The following is a 21,163-nucleotide window of genomic DNA, read 5'->3' as shown; positions in this document are numbered from 1 at the left end:
AAAGAATATTTCAGGGAATAATGGCCCAAAATTTCCCAACTTTTATGAACTATACATCTCTTATATAAATATATATGTCTAAGAAGCACAACATACCCCAAACAATAAATTTTAGTAGACCTACTCCAAGACACATACTAATCAGAACGTCAAATGCCAAAAAAAGAGAGAATTCTGAAAGCAGCATGAAAATAGTTATTTGTCACATACAAGTGATCCTCAACAAGACTAAGTTCTGATTTTTCATCAGGAACCATGGAGGCAAGACAGCAGTGGTATAATATATTTAAGGTAATGATGGAGAAAAACTACCAGCCCCAAATTCTTTATCCTGCAAAACTGTCCTTCAGAAATGAGGGAGAGTTTAAAATATTCACAGATAAACAGAAACTGAGAGAGTTCATCAATAAAAGACCTGCCTTACAAGAATTACTAAAAGGACTTCTGCAGGTTGAAAGGAAAAGACAGAAGAGAGAGGCTTGGAGTAGTGTGAATAAATGGAGATTATCAGTAAAGGTAACTAAAAGGGAAATGCAAAACCCAATAGTACTGCATCATCAATATGCAGCTTGACTCTTTAATTCCTGTGAGAGTCAGAAGATAATTGAACAAAATAAAGGCATATTTCCTGATAATGGATATGAATGGCATGTTGGAATATTACTCAGCCATAAAAAGTATTGAAGTCCTGAAACTTGTAACAACATGAATGAACCTTGAGGACATTATGCTGAGTGAAATAAGCCAGACACAAGCACAAATATTGTATGATCTCATTGATATGACTAATTAGAATAAGCAAACTCATGGAGTCAGAATCTAAAATATAGGTTACCAGTAGATAGATTGGGGTAAGAGAATGGAGAGTTGATGCTTAATTTGTACAGAATTTCTATTTGGGTTGATTCTAAAGGGTTGGAAATGGATAGTGGTGATGGTAGCACATTATTGTGAATGTAGTTAACAGCACTGAACTACAGATGAATGTTGTTAAAGGGGGAAACATGAATATGAATATGAATTAATAAAAAAATTAAACAATAAACCATAGGACCATATAACACAGTGAACCTTATTGTAGGTGACAGTATTAAATACTGTTAATAGTACAAATCTAAGAATGTTCTTTCATGAATTATAACAAATGTACAACAGTAATATAAGGTGTTAATGATAGGGTGGTATATGAGGAAACATTTACCAAATGTAAAACATTTTAATAATCTTTCATCAATTGTAACAAAGGTAGCTACTGTTAAAAAAAAAAACAGTACAATTAAAAAACAGTGCTATCATCAATTGTAACATATGTTCTATACCAATGCAAGGTGTTGGTGAAGGGGTGGTGTATGAGAATCCTATATTTATGCATGATTTTTCTGTAAACCCACAACTTCTCTAATAAAAATTTTTTTATGATTAAAATTTTTTTAAAAAAAGAAGAAAGAGCTAAAATCAAAGATCTAACTGCACTTCTGGATGAACTACTAAAAGAGCAAATTAATCCCAAAATGAGAAGAAGGAAAGAAATAACAAAGATTAGAGCAGAAATTAAATGAACGGCTTTTTAGCCATTTGTGTACCCTCTTTGCAGAAACGTATATTCTTTTGTCCATTTTAAAATTGGATTTTATGTCTTTTCATTGTTGAGTTGTAGGATTTCTTTATATATTCTGCATATTAAACTTTTATCAGATATGTGGTTTCCAAATATTTTCTCCCATTGAATAGGTTGTCTTTTCACTTTCATGACAGTCTATTGATGTGCAAAACTTTTGAATTTTGAGGAGGTCCCATTTGCCTGTTTCTTCTTTCATTGCTTTTTCTTAGGGTGTAAAGTCAAGACACCATTGTCTACCACAAGATCTTGAAGATGCTTCCTTACATTTTCTTGTATAAATTTTATAGTTCTAGTTTTTATACTTAGATCTTTGATCCATTTTGAGTTAAATTTTGTATATGGTGTGAGACAGGGGTCCTCTTTCATTCTTTTGCATATGAATATCCAATTCTCCCAGCACCTGATTTGTTGAAGAGGCTATTCTTTCCCCATTGAGTGGACTTGGCAGCTTTGTCAAAAAGCAATAGACCAAAGATGTGAGGGTCTATTTATGAACACTCAATTTCATTGTATTGGCAATATACCTAACCTTATGCCAATACCATGTTGCGACTCCAGTAGCTTTATAATATGCTGTAAAGTCAGGAAGCTTGAGTCCTCCAACTTCATTCTTCTTTTTCAATGTATTTTTAGCTATTTGCGGCCCATTACCCTTCCAAATTAATTTGATAATTGGCTTTCCCTTTTATGCAAAGTAGATTATTGGAATTTTGATTGGGCTGAATTAAACTCGTAAATCATTTGGGGTAGATTTGACATCTTAACAACATTTAGCCTTCCAATCCTTAAACACAAAATGTTCTTTCATTTATTTAGGTCTTCTTTTATTTCTTTTAGCAATGTTTTGTGGTTTTCTGTATACAAGTCCTGTACATCCTTGATTACATTTATTCCTAAATGATTCTTTAAGTTGCTACTGTAAATGGAATTTCTTTCTTGATTTCCTCCTCAGAATGCTCATTAGTAGATTATAGAAACACTACTGATTTTTGTGTATTAATCTTGTATCCTACCACTTTGTTGAACTCATTTATTAGCGCTATTAGCTTTGTCATAGATTTTTTGGGACTTTCTATATATAGGATCATGTCATTGACAAACAGTGAAAGTTTTACTTCTTCCTTTCCAATTTGGATGCCTTTTATTTCTTTTTCTTTCCTTATTGCTCTAGCTAGAATTTCTAGCATCATATTGAATAAGAGTGGTGCCAGTGGGCATCCTTGTCTTATTCCCAATCATAGAGGGAAAGATTTCAGTCTTTCACCACTAAGTATGATGTTAGCTGTGCTGTTTTTCATATATGCTGCTTATCATGTTGAGGAAGTTTCCTTCTATTCCTATATTTCAAAGTGTTTATATCAAGAAAGGATGCTGGGTTTTGTCAAATGTCTTTTCTTTGTACATTGTGGTGATCATGTAGGAGGTGGAGACCAGGGGAGAAGCTGCCATTATCAATATAGTCATATTATAGTAGACCGATCAGGTGGGTCTCATAAAGCACATAAAATTTGAGAACTCACATTCCTTTTATTGTCTTGAGCACAGCCACTCTTCAAACATTAGTCCATACTTCTATATAAAATGGATAGCTTGTCCATTTCATTACTGTTTCAAGATCTGCAGGAAAAAGTAAAAAGTATGTGGGTCTGTACGTGTTGGCTACAGGATTTCCCAAGGCATCTTGAATAGAGTAGAAAATCAGTTAGCTGAGTGAATGAATGAAAATGAATTATACACTGAAAACCCTACGCAAACTTTTGGAAAGAGAAGATACATGTTAAAATTTTATCAGTGGACTGCAATCCAATAGCCTGGATTCTTGAAGATGATTGTATACTAAGTGGCTTATACAGTGTGAACATGTGATTGTGAAAATTTTTTGGCTCACACTCCCTATATACAGTGTATGGACAGATGAGTAGAAAAATGGGGACAAAAAGTAAATGAATAATGGGGGGTGGGAGTAGAGGGTGTTTTGGGTATTTCTTTTTACTTTTATTTTTAGTCTTACTTTTTTCTGAGTAATGAAAATATTCAAAAATTGATTGTGGTGATGAATGCACAGTTATATAATGACACTGTGAATAACTGATTGTACATTTGTGATGATTGTATGGTATGTGAATATATCTCAATAAAATTGCATTAAAAAAGGATGAATTTTAAAAAATTAATCAGTGGGAGGGGAGGTGGAAAAACCTTTACAACCGAAAGCACATTTAAGGTAAGGCGCTGGTCCTTGCTGCATGAGTTTCAAATACCTTTATCTCTCATAATAAGCCTCCTTTTCTGAATCGTGTTCTGGTGTAGAAGAGATGGCCTTGTTGTTGTCGGTGTTGTTATTTCCCCACAAGTTCAGATCCAACCATCCTAAAGTGCACACCCCACAGCCTGCTCTTTCCAGGCTCTGGTCACCGGCATTCTACATGGAGCAGCTTCTCAGTTCATGGACTGAGCTACCTACTGGGTTTGTTTGGTCCATTGTCCACTTTTTCACATCCGAGTTCACCCTGGTTCCAAAGGAAAACAGGGTGTTAGGAGGTTCGTAGGACGGAGCTGGAGGCTTAGATTCCAGACTCAGCTGTTCCACTTAGAAGGTGTGAGACTTTAGACAAGTCACATAATATCTTTCTACTCCTGTTTCCTCATCTGTAAAATAGGTATTTATTCTTCACAGGGTTGTTATAAGGATGCAATGACCCAGTGCTTTGAAAGGAAGAAAGAATCACACAAAGAAATGAGAGGCTGCATGCTCTGGTTGAGCAGAGAACGGAGCACTGGTGTCTAGCTCTCATACACATCTCCAGTGCAAGCTTTCGGCCATGAAGGCTGTTGATTATTATGATTTAATAAAAAGTGCATCTGAATGCTTTCCCCAAAATCTAAATTTACAATTTATCAATAACTGTTTTACCTGGAAAGTTGTGAATGCTTTCATTCAATCAAATTAAATGAATATCTAATTTCACACATCCTTTTCAAACAGAGAAAAGATCCTGGTGGACAATTATAGAAACGTAAGAGAAGCATTTCTCCCGTGACTGATCCTGTGGAATTCCTGTGTGTCTCCTCCTTGTGTCTAGAACAATCTATCTACTGAGAACAAAGCTGACTGGCATGCTCCTCCCCACACAGAGAATGCACAGGCTCCTTCCCAAAGTTTGAACACCCACAATCTCTCCAACAAACAAAAGCCTGACATTTGCACAGGAGCTTTTTTAAGGTCAAAATACTGAGTAAGGATCTAAGAAATCTGAATTTAAAATATACAAATCTGTGATATTTTAGACCAGGGTCCCTGCCTGGGACCATGAAAAAACATTCAAATCCTCAGACTTACATCCAGAGCATGGAAAGAGTGCTCTTTACCCTCAAACTCCCAATCAAAAGAAGTTCTGCAAACGACAAGCCCATCTTTGTCCTGGTGGTTGATTAGATTACAACAAAATCTCTTCAATATGGTATTCATACATTCAAAAAATGTTTACTGAGTTCCTACCATGTGTCAAGCACTGAGCTAGGTGATTATGACTCCGGGGCCAACCACATGGACAGGGTCACTGTCTGCAGGGATCTGACAGTCCTGTCTGACAGCTTTGGAAAGTTAACAAGTGGTCCCACAAATCCATTGTTGTAAGCAGTGGTGAAATTGCTGAAGGAAAAGACCTAAACTGGTTCTACTCTGGGGTAAGGGTGGCAGGGAGGACTTCACAGTCCCAGCCCGGGGCTTGGCATGTAGTAAGTGCTCAATAAATGTTGAATGAATGAGTGAATGTTTGAGCTGAACCTTGAAAGACGAGTAGGAGTTAATAGGCTGAAGTGGATGGTGCAGGGAGAAGAGTGGTCCAGATAGAGGTAAGGTTATGTAAAGCCCTGAAGCAGGAAGAGCCTGGCCATTTTGAGCTCAGCAAGAAAGGTAAGTACAGTTGGTGAGTGTAAAGCAAAGGGAGGATAGTGGTGGATGCTGAGGTGCAGAAGTCAGAAGTCGTCAGGGGCCCCCAAACTCTTTTTCTCATTCCCAGACCAAGAATGAATTCACCTAATTTTGATTCACTTTCACTAACATATATTTAACTCTTCAGGTCCTAAAGAATCTTGACTTTAATCTTTAGACTCAATTCAGTGCTTGATCTAAAGCAGCACAAAAGCACCTCATATGAAGAGTGTATGAATATTTATAGACTATATAAGGGTAGAGAATAAGATAGCTGAGCTGACGTCTTCTTACTTTTTTGTGTTGCCATTAATTATAGATTTCCCTTTCCTACCTGCCCCCAGAAGACCTTATGTGAACTTCCAAGCTAACCTTAATATATTATGAAGTGCATAATGATCCAGGAAAGAGATGTGGAGGGATTAAAAAAAAGTCATCACCCTCTCTGTTTGTGAGGATGCTGTTTGTTACAGGAAGATAAATATATTCTCTCACCAATAAAAATTTCCAAGGTAAGGTGGATCCAGGATTGGTTAATTCAGTTACTCAATGACATCTTCAAAGACCATTTCCACCTTTCCCTTTTGCCGTACCCAGAAGGTTGACCTGTCTCTAAGCTAGCTCTCTTCATGGTTGTGAGATGGCTGCAGCAGTCTAGACATCATGTCTGAAACTAACAACATCTAGAAGAAGAGATCCTCATTGGCCAGAATTGTTTCTCACACCCATCCCTAAACCAAACACAGAGAAGGAGAAGGAGACCTTAGTGAATGAATTGGACATCCCTGAACGCTATGCAGGAGGGGTGGACACACAGACAAAATAGCCGAGATGATGGGGGATGGATTTTGAATAGGAACCAGCTGGCCCCTTTGCCCTACTGGGTTCCTCGCGCCTCTTTTCATTCCTGTGGACCATTTCATTTTTAGCCACTCTAAACTAGGAGTTTGAATGCTGACAGTGAAGTCATGACAAAGGAATTCTGCTGCACCCAGACAATAGGTATGTCCTGTGGAGTTTATTATAATGGATTTAAATTCCATTTCATTTTATTTGGTAGAAAAGTCATATTCAAAACTTACATTTTCCTCTCCTCCAGGGGCCTTCACTGTTCAGATTCATAGCCACCAATATGCACTCCTAAATACTGGTTGGATAATGCAAATGAAAACGAGAACAAGAAAGATTTGTGTGCTATTTGTCTTTAATATCCTGGGGCAGGAGTTGGATTTATTTATTTGGAACAATACGAAGGCTTGCAAAGCCTTTTGAAAGCTCCCAGTGCTATAACAACATTTAATAAATTCAGCTCTTAAAAACAAAATTCTTGCAGGAACTGAGTTTCTTTGTTATTCCCATTGCTTTAAGGAAAAAAAAAAAAACCTAACAAATAAAAATTAATGTGGTATCTCTAAAATATCCCATGATTTTGATCTCAGTGCTACAGCAAAAGATTCTGTTTTACAGAATTCATAAATACAGTGATGACAGCCCACTTTACAAGAACACTTTTTTTGGTCTGTGAAAATATATATTACCAAAGAATGCTCTGACCTCTCCTATTTAGTTGTTGCTTTTAATCTACTGATGGAAACCCATCACTGGGTCCCCACCTTCACAGTGATGCTAAACAGGACCTGGGTAATATTTGAGCCCTGGCTCACCACTCAGCCTCCTAACCCTCCACCCACACCACCTGTCTACGAGAATCAGGTGAGGTTTCTTTGAATGTTACATAGTTTCTCACACATCCATTCTTTGCATAAGTTTTTCTCTCTGCCTAAAATATTCTACCCGATATTACTGCCTTCTTTGCCTGGATAATTCCAACTCATCTTTGGAGCCCTCTTTCAAATCCTGCTTCTTATCCTCCAGGAGCATCTCCTTAACCTCCCTCCATCCCACCACTGCCATCAGGGCCATGTAAGTGACTTCCAGGCCTGGGTGACCCCCTCATTGTACCTACTACTCTCTGTTAAAAACAGGTCTGCCCTTGGATGCTTTCCTGGGCCCCATGCTTTCAAAGAGCTGTTCTGATCCTCCTCCAGGCTACTCTCCTCCTTATGGCCAAGGAGACCTGCCCACCTGGGCCCCATGCCCCTCCCTGCTCTAGACCATGCTCCAGGTACCCAGGAATTCCAGAATTTCCTGCTGAATGGCCCAGCTCTGCTTCCAAGCCTGTGTGGGCCTCCTCCAGGTCCACCCACCCAAAGAGGGCTCACCCAAGGAGTAGCCCAGGGGTGGCCATTTGTGAGGCTGTGGACAGCTGAGGTTTCATGTTCATTGACATGGGTCTCTCATATGGGGGGAAGACAACATGGGAGTCAGAAGAGGAGGGGAAGACCTTGGGGCTGGGGAAGCTGGGTTCAGTCATCACTGGGTGCCACCTTTGACATGAAACCCCAAAGAATCCAAGAATTCTAAATTCAAACCTTGCCTTCCAGGTGTGCTTGTCAAGCTAGGAGAATAGGTTTTATTCATCAGTGTGTAAGTTTGGTTTATAACCTTTGATATTTAGACATATAGCTTGTGGGCCTCCATTTGTACTCCTGACCCAGCCCTGCAACTGCTGGGGCAGTTCTAGTGGTAATGGTCCATTTGCCTGATACTCAGTGTGAACATCAAATTCCTGGGAGTGCTATTAGGGTGGGTCACTCTCCATACTGGTGGATCTGCCAAAGTAACAATTACCTTGTAAAGACCTTCAGTGTAGCCAAGTAGCCTTCCCCAAGGGATTCCAAAAATCTCTAGGGAGCCTTTCCTTGAGAACTGTATGCATTGTTGACCAAGTACCAAAAAAAAAAAAAAAAAAACACAAAAAAGCGAAATATGAGTTTCAATAAGATTTGTGTTTAATATAAATTGTTTAAATTGTTTTGGCTTGAAAAGTAGCTCCTGATGGTACCAATACTTCATTTTTCAACAATAAGATGAAATTCCTTCTGAGATGATAAATTCTAAGGTTGCAGTGCTATGGTGACATGATAGCATCAGCTATTTTTTCTTCATATGTTGAGAAAATATTGACCTCATAGGCTGGACCCAATTAGAGACCTGTCTGGAGGTCACATGGTTGTCACTTCAAACATCCTAGAGCAGTAGTTCCCAAATGCTGGTGCAAAGGCCATGCTGCAGCAGAACAGTGCAAAACAGTGGTCCAGGACAGGGATCTGCATTTGGTTAGTATTTTATGTTGTTTTGTTTTTTCAGTGTCCCAAAGAATTCCAGGGGAATATGGGGACCACTGTGTCTGAACCATTGTCCCAAACCCAGGTTTGGGAACAGATTTGCAATAGTAGACCCTTAGTACATGCTAAGCACTGTGCAATTTGATTTTACATGTGATTTTCTTTAAACCTTTACTTCAATCCTGTGAGATAGGAATGCTTATTCTTCTCTCCAATAGATGAAAAGACTGAAATATAAAAAGGTCAGGTGATCTGCCCAAGTTCACAGAACAAGATAATGGTGAATTGAGGGCTTAATTAAAGACTTCTGGCTCCCAGCCCAGCAGCCTTTCCACAAGAGCACCCAGCAAATGGCATGTTTGTGGAATTACTTTAGCTCTCAAAGTGTTAGTAAAAAGATGCATGCCTTAGCTTCCTCTCCAAAGTCATCAGTTTGTCAAGATAATTCCAAGTGGTTGTGCATTTTCCACATTTAAGAAAAAGTCTGGCAACAGCACTGAGAAACTCAGGTGGTTCTGTCAATGATGGAATCAGGGCTGGCAAAGAGAAATCACAGCATTTCTAAAGACATTGGCTTCTGAAGCAATAATAGACCATTATTGGAGGAGAAAAGCTCTCATTCCATTAACAACATGGTTTAATGCAAGAGCCTAAAAAGCTTTTAAAGCTTCAAGAGCAAACACGAATTTTCCCTTTTTTTAAAAAAAAACCCAAAACAAATGCTCAGCCTTTAGAATGGTCCCCAAATGATTTTTTCTTTGCCATTAATTCCACAGATGTTAATGCATCAGCTCTCTTTCCACAGTTCCTTCAGGAAAACTGGTGCACCAGCACCGTCTGTTCAAAGACAACTTTAGAAATAAAATCTGCTTTTAGGGATTGCTATGCTCTATCTCCCCCACCCCTCACTGCCTCTTCTTTCCTGTGGAAGAACTGAGGATTTGCCCAGCTTTCTGGGCTCCTGTTTCTGTTACAAGGACCTGGTGCCTCCTGCAGGCTCTCTCTGCCCTCCCTGGGCCTTGAAATCCTGCACACCTCAAAACTGTCCCTCACTGACCTCTGCACCAAGCACACACCCTTTCCATTCTTATTTAGAATTTGTTTCTTGCATCTCTTTCCTTCCCAGATACCCTGTTGACCAAAGGCAGATGTCACCATTCTTACATTGCAGTGTGCAACCTGAAGATGTTTTTAGCTTCCAGTCTCTCTCCCTCTCTCTCTCTCTTCTCTCTCTCTCTCTCTCTCTCTCTCTCTCTCTCTCTCTCTCTCTCTCTCTCTCTCGGCCACCTAGTTCTCCTCTCCCAAAGCAACCAGTGTCATCCCCTTCCTTGGGGATCGCTCCAGATAGAGTTTTTGCATAGATAAACATATATGGGTAGAATATAATTTTTATACACAAATGTTTACAAACTATATAATTAGTTCTGCACTGTTTTAATAATTGTTTTGTAAAGCATACTTACCTACATATATATATAAATATTTTTAAACAGCCACACTTCTAAATTACCTAATTTTTATATAGATTTATGTTGGTTATTTTGGGTTTTTCAGCTAAACACTTATAACATCTAAAAATGATAATAATTTTATCTCCTCCTTTCTGATTTGTATGTCTCATTGTTTCATTTCTCTTTCTCATCTAACTGGCATCAGCTCTTTAACAAAGTTAAATAGTAGTGTGATAGAGAGGATATTCAGGAAAATTGACCATATCTTAGACTACAAGAAAACCTCAGTATATCTCTAAGAACAGAAATTATACAAACTACATCCTATGATTATAATACAATGAAAGTAGTAAAGTTAATAATAAAATTTTTAAAAAAATCAAAAAATCCCTTCAACCTGGAACTAAAATACATATTATTAAACAACTCTTAGGACAAATGAAAAATACAAGATGAATTTGCACAATTTTTTGAAAATGATGCAAACACGACATATCAGAGTCAATAGGAGTCTGAAAAAGCCATCATAAAGAGAAAAATGCATATATTAAATTCTCATAACTATGAAATTAGAAAAATTAATTAATTAAGTACAAACTCAAAAACCTAGAACAAGGATGGAGTAAATTAAAGAAAGCAGAAGAAAGAATTAATAAAGATAAACATAATTTAAAGAGTTAGGAAAAAATAAAAAGGGTATAACTAATAAATCTTAAAACTGGTTCTTTAGGGTATAAAAATCAATAAAATAGGCAAACCACCAAATAACCTAATCAAGAAAAAAAAAGGATGCAAATACACAAAATTAAAAATGTCAAGTGGGAAATAACTATCAGAACAGATACTTTTTCTTAAATTATGAGACATCTTTGCAAAATTCTATGCAAATAAATCTGAAAACCTGTATAAAATGGATACTACTTTACAAAATAAAAAGATTACTAGAATTCATACCAATAGAGACAATTCTGAAGATATAGGGAAAGCAGTTAAAGAGATCCTGCAATGCCACCCATCCTCACCTGAGCCCCAACTCCAGCAACAGGGGACAAGATGGTTTTACAGGGAAATTCTACCAGACCTTTTAAGACCAGATAATTCCAGTCTTACTTATATTGCAGATTATGGAAAAAAGGGAATTTTTCTAAATTTATTATATTGAGTATAACATGGAGCCCCACACTTAACATATTTATACCAAAAGAAAAATACAGAGCAATTTCATTTATGAACAATGATAGAAAAATATTAACTAAAATATTAGCAGGCAGAATTCAACAGCTCATTAAAAGTGATACAATCTGATCAAGTGGAGTTTATATCAAGAATGCAACATTGATTCAGTATTAGGATATTTATTAATATAATGTAATATTAATACTGCTGAGGAGTAATATCACAGAAAAGGCATTTGCCAAAATCTAAAACTCATTCATTTTAAATAAATATTCAATAAAAGAATTAATGAATATTTCCTTAACATGATTTAATATATGTATATCAAACTGAAGCATCATATTAACTGGAAAACTAAAGTCAGAAACACGACAAAGATGACCTTGATCACCACTACTACTTAACCTTGTGTTGAAATATCAGCCAATGCAATTAGGCAAGAGAAAGCAATAAAAGGCATAAGAATTAGAAGAGGTAAAATTCTCACTATCTGCAAATAACATGACTATATATGTGGAAAACTGAAAATATCAACAGAAAAGCTACTATACACAAGGAGAATTTAGTAAAACAGCAGATTAGAAAATGAACATAGAAAAACCAGAAGCTTCCATATATAAAAAGAAAATCAACTGAAAGCATACTCCATTCATGATAGCAAAAAAAAGGAAAAATATAAATACATAAGTGTAAAGTTGACAATAAATGTCTGCTGCAGTTTGGGGTCATCTTGGGAAGCTAAGTTAAGAGTGCAAAAAGCTTAATGGAGTGGAACAGCTGTGAAAGGAAAGGGGCGGAGGCAGGATCTGTCAGGGACAACCTCCCCCCTAACAGTCTCTGGAGATCTGGAGCAAGAGTTAACCATTAGAGTAGTTACATGCTGGGTAGAAACAGCCAAGCTCTTGTACTAGCCTTGCTCAGCTGATGGCCTGGGTCACCCTGAAAATAGTGTGACATCAGTGTAAAAGTTGAGGTATAACCTGATAAAACTAACCGCCAAAGGCTGTCAGCTAATCACACTTCTCCCAACCAGGCAGGGGGTTCTTTTCTGAAGGGAGATCTGGGCACCCCATGTCCATGTCTGCCACAATGTCCAAACCTTACATGAGGAAATAACTAGAAAACATTCCTGAGAGACACCAAAGAGGTAGATAAATAGAAAGATGCCCTATTTTCTTTGATAAGGAAATTCAACATCATAAAGATGTTAGTTTTGTAAGTTAATTTATAGATTTATTGCACTCCCAATCCTATTTTTTTTTTCCTGGAGCTGAAAAAATCACCTCTAAAGTTCATTTGGAGGAAGAAATAAGCAAGAATAGCCGGGAAAGCACCAAAACAGAACAGCAATGAAAGGAAGCTAGACATACCAATAATAATCTTCTTAATTTAAAAAGTGTGATACTGGTGAAGAACAGACAGACAGACCAATTGAACAAAATAGAAAAAATTTAAAAATCAATCCAACTGCACATGGAAATGCAGTATAAAATAAAGGCAGCATCCTGAATTAGTGGCAAAAAGATGGATTTTTTAACAAGTGAAGTTAAGTAACCTGAATAGATACAGAAAAAAGATAAATTGAGTTCTTCATTCACACCATACACTAGAATTGATATCAAATAGATAAGGGATTTAAATGAAAAAATATAAAACCTTATAAGTACTAGAGGAAAACATGGGTAAATTCCTCTATAATCTGGGAGTGGGGAAAACTGTCTTAACAATGATGCAAAATAAGGAAACAATAAAGAAAAGGAAAGGTAAATTTGATTACAAATACATATTTTTTAAGAAGCTTTCTCACGAACAAAAAAAAAAGAAGCAACAAAAAAGCAAATAATTTGGGAAAATATTTTGTCCTTATAGCATAGGCAAAGAGATGACGAACTCACAGATGCAATGAAAATAAATAAAAGTGACTATAACTATATGAAAAGCTGCTCAACCTCAGTCAAAATAAGTGAAATGCAAATTAAAAGGGCCCTGGAATCCTGTCTCTTACCTCATGCTGGCAAAACACCAAAGGCTTGAAAACCTATAATACTCTGTGAGGCTGTAGGGAAATGCTTTTTCATACATTTGATGGTGGGGATGCAAAATGGTTCAATCTCTAATATAGGAATTTGTTGATATCTAGCAAAATTGCATATGCCTTTCCCCTTTGACCCAACAATCCCACTTATAGGAATCTATCCCCCAACTACAACAGGCAAATGCACAAGGCTATTCATCATTTGTCATAGGAAGCATTGTTTGTCATAGGAAAATACAGGAAATAATCCAAATATTGTTGATAAAAGTGGAACTGATTGTTATATTATGGCAAATACACACAACAAAATTCTGTACAGTTGTCAAATGTACAAATTTATGTATAAGATTTACTTTTATAAAGTAGTAAATAAACTACTTACTAAAGAAGGATCTCCAGGATATATTATCAATTTAAAAAGTAAGATGGAGAAAAATGCATGTGGTGTGCAATCATTTATGTCTAAGAAAGGGAGTAGGGAAATGTGTGCATGCTTATATTTTTAAAAGGAAGAATAAGAATAGAAATCATTGTCAGGGAAGGGAAGGAATAGGGTAGAGAGAACAGATTTAGAAGTTAGACTTTCTTGAATAAAACTTGTCTTAAATGTTTGCTATAAATATTTCACACATTTTAAAATGACACTAAACTTTAAAAAGCAATGCCTTAAGAAATGAAATAAGCTTCAGTGGCAGAGAGATTCCAAAAGAAGCCAAGAGGTCACTCTGGTGGGCACTCTTACACACAATATAGACAACCCTTTTTAGGTTCTAATGAAATGGAATAGCTAGCAGTGGATGCCTGAAACTATCAAACTACAACCCAGAACCCTTGAATCTTGAAGATGATTGTATAATAATGAGCTTATGAGGGGTGACAATGTGATTGGGAAAGCTATGTGGAACACACTCCCCTTTGTCCAGTGTATGGATGGATGAGTAGAAAAATGGGGCAAAAAAAAAAAAAAACAAAAACCAGTGTTCTTTCTCACTTTAATTGTTCTTTTTCACTTTAATTTTTATTCTTATTATTTTTGTGTGTGTGTGATAATGAAAATGTTTAAAAATTAATTTTGATGATGAACGCACAACTATATAATGGTTCTGTGAACAATTGAATGCATGCTTTGTATGACTGTAAGGTATGTGAATATATCTCAATAAAATTGAATTTAAAAGAAAGCAATGCCTCAAAATTGAAAACAAGATGAAGCAAATGAACCTCACTATGTATTTGGGTTGTGGACTATCTCTGTAGAAAGGCACTACTCCAAGCAACTTTAAAGTGCAGTCATTTGACTTTACCTACCTAGTAGGTAGGTAACATATGAACAAAAGAATTGCCAAAAAATAAAAATCTTAATGTGTGTTGGCATCTAAATTGTTGGTCATAATTTTAGTAGCGTTACTCAGAAAATATTTTGTGCATATTGTTGGGTAAAAAATAAACAATTATGTTGGAGTCACTAGTCACTGAGAAGGGATTTTTGGAGTGGGAGAAGAAAGTAAGATCAAGGAGTTTAACAAAAACTGTAGGGCTGTAATTTGTTTGCTCTGGCCACTGAACAAATCTGAAAACAATGACTAATCCAGAAGTAATAAGCACCCCTAGCATTAAATTGTGGTCATAAATACTAAAAGTAGTCAGAGGTCTTGGGAGAAGTCACCGATTCCAGGTCTGGTGCAGGAGATTTGCAAGAGGGTGCCTAAAACATCTTTACACACCAAAAGACAAAGAAATTATTGAAGATTATTACCAGGATCATGTCAAATGAATTAAGGGGCAAATTTGAAGAGACCCTATTGGCCAAAAAATGGAATAATTTGAGCCCCAATAAAATTAATATATGCTTATCAAATATGCTTAGACCAGTTAAGTGAATAATTATAATAAAAAAAAAAAAAAACAAAAAAAAAAAACAAAAAAAAAAAACAAAGAAACAAAAAGCACCTCATTAGTCACCGTTGAAGAATACTAAGAAACCAAACTCAATCATTGTATGTATATTCTGGATAATGTACAATTTCAGTTTTGATTTCTGCTTGGTTCAAAAAGCTTTTTAAAAGGTGGAAGACTGGTAGGTTCTGGTTATGCTAATAAGATTTGTCTTTATTCTATTGTGACCAAAGAATGTGGGCTATACTTACTCCACTTTTAAATTTTCATTGAGGTATTCTTTTTAGTCCAAGTATCATCTCTTTTTTGTGAATGTTCAGTGTGCTCTTGGAAGTGTGAATTTTCTATTTTCTGGGTAAAAGTCTTTTAAGCCTATATAATCTATTTTTAATATTTATAATTTTATTTTTAATTGACAAGCTATAAAACTCACATTTTTTGTGTACAGTTCTGTGAGTTTTCACAATGCATAGTCATTAATATGCATTAATAGCCATCACAGTAAAGACACAGAACAGTCCCCGTGCTCTCCGTGCAGTTCCCTGCAGTCTCCAGCATTTTCATATTGCTCTTTTATAATCCAGTACTCCCTCAGCCCCAGCCCCTGGCAAGAACTGATTTGTTGTTGAACTTGTTATAGTTTTGTCTTTTCCAGAATGTTATATAAATGGAATTATACAGTATGTTCATTTTTTAAAGTGTCTTCTTTCACTTTCACAATGCATTTGAGATTCATCTATTTTTTGTCCATGCATTTCTTCAAAATTCATCTATTTTTTACTGCTGAATAGCATTCCAGCATATGTATGTTACACTGTTTATTTATCCATTCACCAGTTGAAGTACATTTGGGTTGTCTCCAGTTTTGGGTGATGATGAATAAAGCTGCTATAAACATTTGCATACAGATTTTTATGATAACACAAGCTTTTATTTGGGGGGAGTAAACACCTAGGAGTTGAATTACTATGTTAAGCATATGTTTAACTTAAAAAATAACCCACAAAAGTGCTTTCCAAAGAGGCTGTGCTATTTTGCATTTCCTCTAGCAATTAATGACAGTTGCAGTTACTCCACATCCCCATCAGCACTTAGTCTTGTCAGATCTTTTAAGCCCTTCTAATAGGGTGTCTAATAGAATCTTAAGGTTTTACTTTGCATTTTCCTAAAGAGTAATGTGTTGAGCATTTTATCATGTGTGTTTTTTTGCCATCTGCATATCTTCTTTACTGAGGCGACAGTTCAAACATTTGCCCATTTTAAAGTGTTATTGTTTTCTTTATTTAAAAAGTAGTTTTATTAAAATATATTCACATACCGTACAATCCATCCAAAGTGTACAATCAGTGGTTCACAGTATCATCACATAGTTGTGCATTCATCACCACAATCAATTTTAGAGCATTTACATTACTCAAAAAAAAAAAAAAAATCCCATATCCCTTGTTCTAGTTTGCTAGAGCTGTCATGCAAAAACCAGAAATGGATTGGCTTTTATAAAGGGGATTCATTAGGTAACAAATCTACAGTTCTAAGGTCATGAAAGTGTCCAAACTAAACTAAGGGGATACTTTCACAGAAGAATGGCCAATGGTGTCTAGAACACCTCTGTCAGCTGGGAAGGTACATGGCTGGTGTTTGCTGGTTCTTTGCTCCAAGGTTGTGTTGCTTTCAGCTTCTGATTCCAGTGGCCTTCTCTTTAAGTGTCTGTGGGTTACACTTAGCTTCTCTGGGGCAAACTCTGGGTTTCATCTCTTAACTTAGATTCTCAAAAGTCTTTCTGTCTGTATCTCTAAGTGTCTGTCTGTGTCAGCTCTTGTAAGTCTTCCTTTCTTCTCCTGGGGGTAAACTCTGGAATGCATATCTTAGCTTCTCTTCAAAATGTCTCTCTCAGCTTCTCTGAGTTTCTTTCTCTGTGAGCTCTCTTAAGGACTCCAGCAAACTAATTAAGACCCAACTTGAATGGGTGGGATCACACCTCCATGTAAATGATCTAATCAAAAGGTCCCACCCACTATTGGGTGGGTTACATATCCATGGAAATAACCAAATCAAAAGATCCTACCCACAATAGGTCTGCCCCTACATGATTGCATTAAGAACATAGCTTTTTATGGGGTACATAACAGTTTCAAACCAGCGCATCTCTTATCTCCTCCCTATTATTGACCCACAGCATTGGTGTGGTACATTTGTTACTGTTAATGAAAGAATATTGAAATATTACTGTTAATAGTGCATAGGTTTGGAATAGGTGCTATGCACCACTCTACTATTAACTTCTTTTAATACTGACATACTTTTGTTCTAGTTCATGAAAGAATGTTTTTATATTTGTACTATTAATCACAGTCATCATCCACCACAGGGTTTACTGTGTTACACAGTCCCATGTTTTATCTTCTAGCTTTCCTTCTAGTGTCATACATGACTCAAAACTTCCCCTTTCAACTACAATCTCACATAATTGAGTGCTATTAATTACACTCACCATAATATGCTACCATTACCTCTATCCATTTCCAAATATTTAAATTCAACCTAATTAAAAATTCTGCACACCTTAAGCATCCATTTCCCATTCTCTACCATCATTCTATTTCCTGGTAACCTATATTCTAGATTTTAGCTCTTTGAGTTTATTTATTTTAATGATCTGATATTAGTGAGATCCTACAATGTTTGTCCTTTTTGTCTGACTTATTTCACTCAACATAATGTCTTCAAGGTTCATCCACATTATCACATGCATCAGGACTTCATTCCTTCTTACTACTGAGTAATATTCCATGATATGTATATACCACAGTTTGTTTTTCCATTCATTGGTTGAAAGACACTTGGGTTGTTTCCATCTTTTGGCAATTGTGAATAATGCTGGTATGAACATTGATGTGCAAATTCTGTTCGGGTTCCTGCTGTGCCATATGGCACTTCTATACTTAGCTTCCCAAGGAACTGCCAAGCCGACTTCCACAGCAGCTGTACCACTTTATATTCCCTCCAACAGGGAATAAGCATTCCTGTTTCCCCACATCCTCAACAACACTTGCAGTTTTCTATTTGTTTAATAGTGGCCATTATAGTAGGTGGGAAATGATATCTCATTGTGGTTTTGATTTGCATTTCCCTGATAGCTAGTAATGTTGAGCATCTTCTCATGTGCTTTTTCAGTAAGTTGGTGTTTCCTCTTTCAAAAAATATCTATTCAAGTCTTTTCCCCATTTTTAAAAATTGGGTTGTTTGGCTTTTTATTGTTGTGCTGTAGTATTTATTTACATATTCTGGATATAAAACCCTCATTGAATATGTGTTTTCCATATATTTTCTCCCATTGAGTAGGCTACCTTTTCATTTTTGACAAAAGAAGTATTTAATTTTGCCCAAAAGTATTCAATTTTGAGGAGGTCCCATTTATCTATTTTTTTCTTTCGTTGCTTGTGCTTTAAATTTGATTATTGGCTTTTCCATTTCTTCAAAGTAGGCCACTGGAATTTTGATTGTGATTGTGTTGAATCTGTAAATCCATTTGAGTATAATTGACATATTAACTATATTTAATCTTCCAATCCATGAACATGGAATAGCCCTCCATTTACTTAGGTCTTCTTTGATCCCTTTTAGCAAAGTTTTGTGGTTTTCTGAAAACAGATCCTTTAAATCCTTGATTAAATTTATTCCTAGTTATTTTATTCTTCTATCTGCTATTGTAAACAAAATTTTTTCTCTTGATTTCCTCCTGAAAATGCTCATTACTATTGTATAGAAACACTGCTGATTTTTGCATGTTGATCTTTTATCCCATCGTTTGTTGAACCTGTTTATTAGCTCTAATAGCTTTGTCATAGATTTTTCAGGACTTTCTAAGTATAGGATTATGTCATCTGAAAATACTGAAAGTTTTACTTCTTCTTCTCCTATTTGAATGCCTTTTATTTCTTTTTATTACCTAATTGCTCTAGCTAGGGCTTCTGACATGATGCTGAATAGGAATGATGACAGTGGGCATCCTTGTCTTTTCCCCAATCTTTGAGGGAAAATTTTCAGTCTTCTACCATTGAGTATGATGATAGCTGTGGGTTTTACATATATATTTTTAATATATTGAGGATGTTTCCTTCTATTTCTACCTTTCTAAGTGTTGTTTTCAAGACAGGATGATTTATTTTCATCAAATGCCTTTTCTGCATCAATTGAGATGATCATGTGTTTTTACCCCTTTGATTTGTTAATGTGGTGCATTACATTAATTGATTTTCTTGTGTTGAACTACCCTTGCATACTTCGAATAAAACCCACTAGATCATGGTGCATAATTCTTTTAATGTGCTGTTTGATTCAATTTGCTAGTATTTTGTTGAGGATTTTTGCTCCTATATTAATTAGAGAAAATGGTCCGTACTTTTGTTTTCTTGTAGTATCTTTATCTGGCTTTGGTATTAGGGTGGTGTTGGCTTCATAGAATGAGTTAGGTAGTGTCCCCCTGTTTTGGTTTACTAATGCTGCCTTTTCACAAAACACCAGAAATGGATCAATGTTCCAGTTTGCTAATGCTGCCAGGATGCAAAACACCAGAAATGGATTAGCTTTTAGAAAGGGAGTTTATTTGGTTACACAGTTACAGTCTTAAGGCCATAAAGTGTCCAAGGTAATGCATCAACAGTTGGGTACCTTCACTGGAGGATGGCCAATGACATCCAGAAAACCTCTGTTAGCTGGAAAAGCATGTGGCTGGTGTCTGTTCCAAGTTCTGGTTTCAAAATGGCTTTCCCCCAGGACATTCTTCTCTACAGCTCCTCTTCAAAATATCACTCTCAGTTGCTTTTGGGGCATTTGTCCTCTCTTAGCTTCTCTGGAGCAAAAGTCTGCTTTCAATGGCCAACTCCAAAATGTCTCTATAAGCTGAAACTCCTCTCTCAGCTCCTGTGTGTTCTTCAAAGTGTCCCTCTTGGCTGTGGCAAGCTTGCTCCTTCTGTCTGAGCTTTTATAGGGCTCCAGTGAACTAATGAAGGCCCATGCTGAATGGGTGGAGCCACGTATCCATCGAAATTATCTAATCAGAGTCATCACCTACTGTTGGGTGGGTCACATCTCCATGGAAGCCCTCAAAGAATTACAATGTAATCAACACTAATACATCTGCCCACACAAGATTGCATCAAAGATAATGGCATTTTGTGGGGCATAATATATTCAAACTGGCACATTCCACCCCCTGGACCCCAAAATGATATATTTCCATTTACAAAATACATTCATCCCATAACAGTATCATAAAAGCTTAAATCATTTCAGAAAAAAATAGGTAAGTACAAAAGCCCATCAAAATCAGTTACAGGCATGGTCTGTCCTGATGCAAAATTCCCCTCTACCTGTGAATCTGTGAAACTTAGAACAAGTTATGTACTGCCAATATACAAAGGAGGGACAGTCATAGGATAAACATTCCCATTGCAATAAAGAGAAACAGTAAGGTTTAAGGGATCAAAACAGTTCCTAAAACCTGCAGGGCAAACTCCATTAGATTTCAAAGTCTGAGAGTCATTTACAGAATGATGCTGCATCCCTGGGGCATGAGAGAGCAGCTTTCCCGCACTTTCCAAAGGCCTATGCATCAGCCCTTTTCTCTCCAAATGCTGGGGTGAGTGCTCCAACATTGGGGAGACCACCTTTTCAGCCCCACCCTCGTCAAACATTGGGGCAGCACCTGGATACTCTTCCATCTCTGGGGCACATGCTCAACCCCTTGAGAACAGTGGGGTGGTGGCCAGGCTCTCCCCAGTCCCCTGGGAATGTGCTCCCCCCTCTTTGGGGCCTGGGGTGACAGAACACTTCCTGACCATTGAGGCGGAAGGCCCACCC

At 36.7% G+C, this 21,163-nt stretch overlaps 1 protein-coding gene across 3 annotated transcripts in view; it reads right to left on the bottom strand.

Annotated features, from left to right (window-relative positions):
* LOC119516834 (atherin-like) overlaps positions 1-21,163 on the bottom strand; it is a 187,467-nt gene that overhangs the window by 54,625 nt on the left and 111,679 nt on the right. The window contains exon 2 of one of the 3 annotated variants that reach the window (XM_037813316.1): positions 9,192-9,279. The exons of the other annotated variants lie outside the window; for them this stretch is intronic. The gene's annotated coding sequence lies outside the window, so the exon portion shown is untranslated. Of the gene's footprint in view, positions 1-9,191; positions 9,280-21,163 lie in introns of those variants that run through there. 3 annotated transcript variants of the gene reach the window in all.

This window comes from Choloepus didactylus, chromosome 20 (genome assembly GCF_015220235.1).
Source record: "Choloepus didactylus isolate mChoDid1 chromosome 20, mChoDid1.pri, whole genome shotgun sequence".
Lineage (NCBI taxonomy): Eukaryota > Metazoa > Chordata > Mammalia > Pilosa > Megalonychidae > Choloepus > Choloepus didactylus.
Note: the sequence above shows the minus strand (reverse complement) of the source record. Positions and strands in the feature narration are given on the sequence as shown.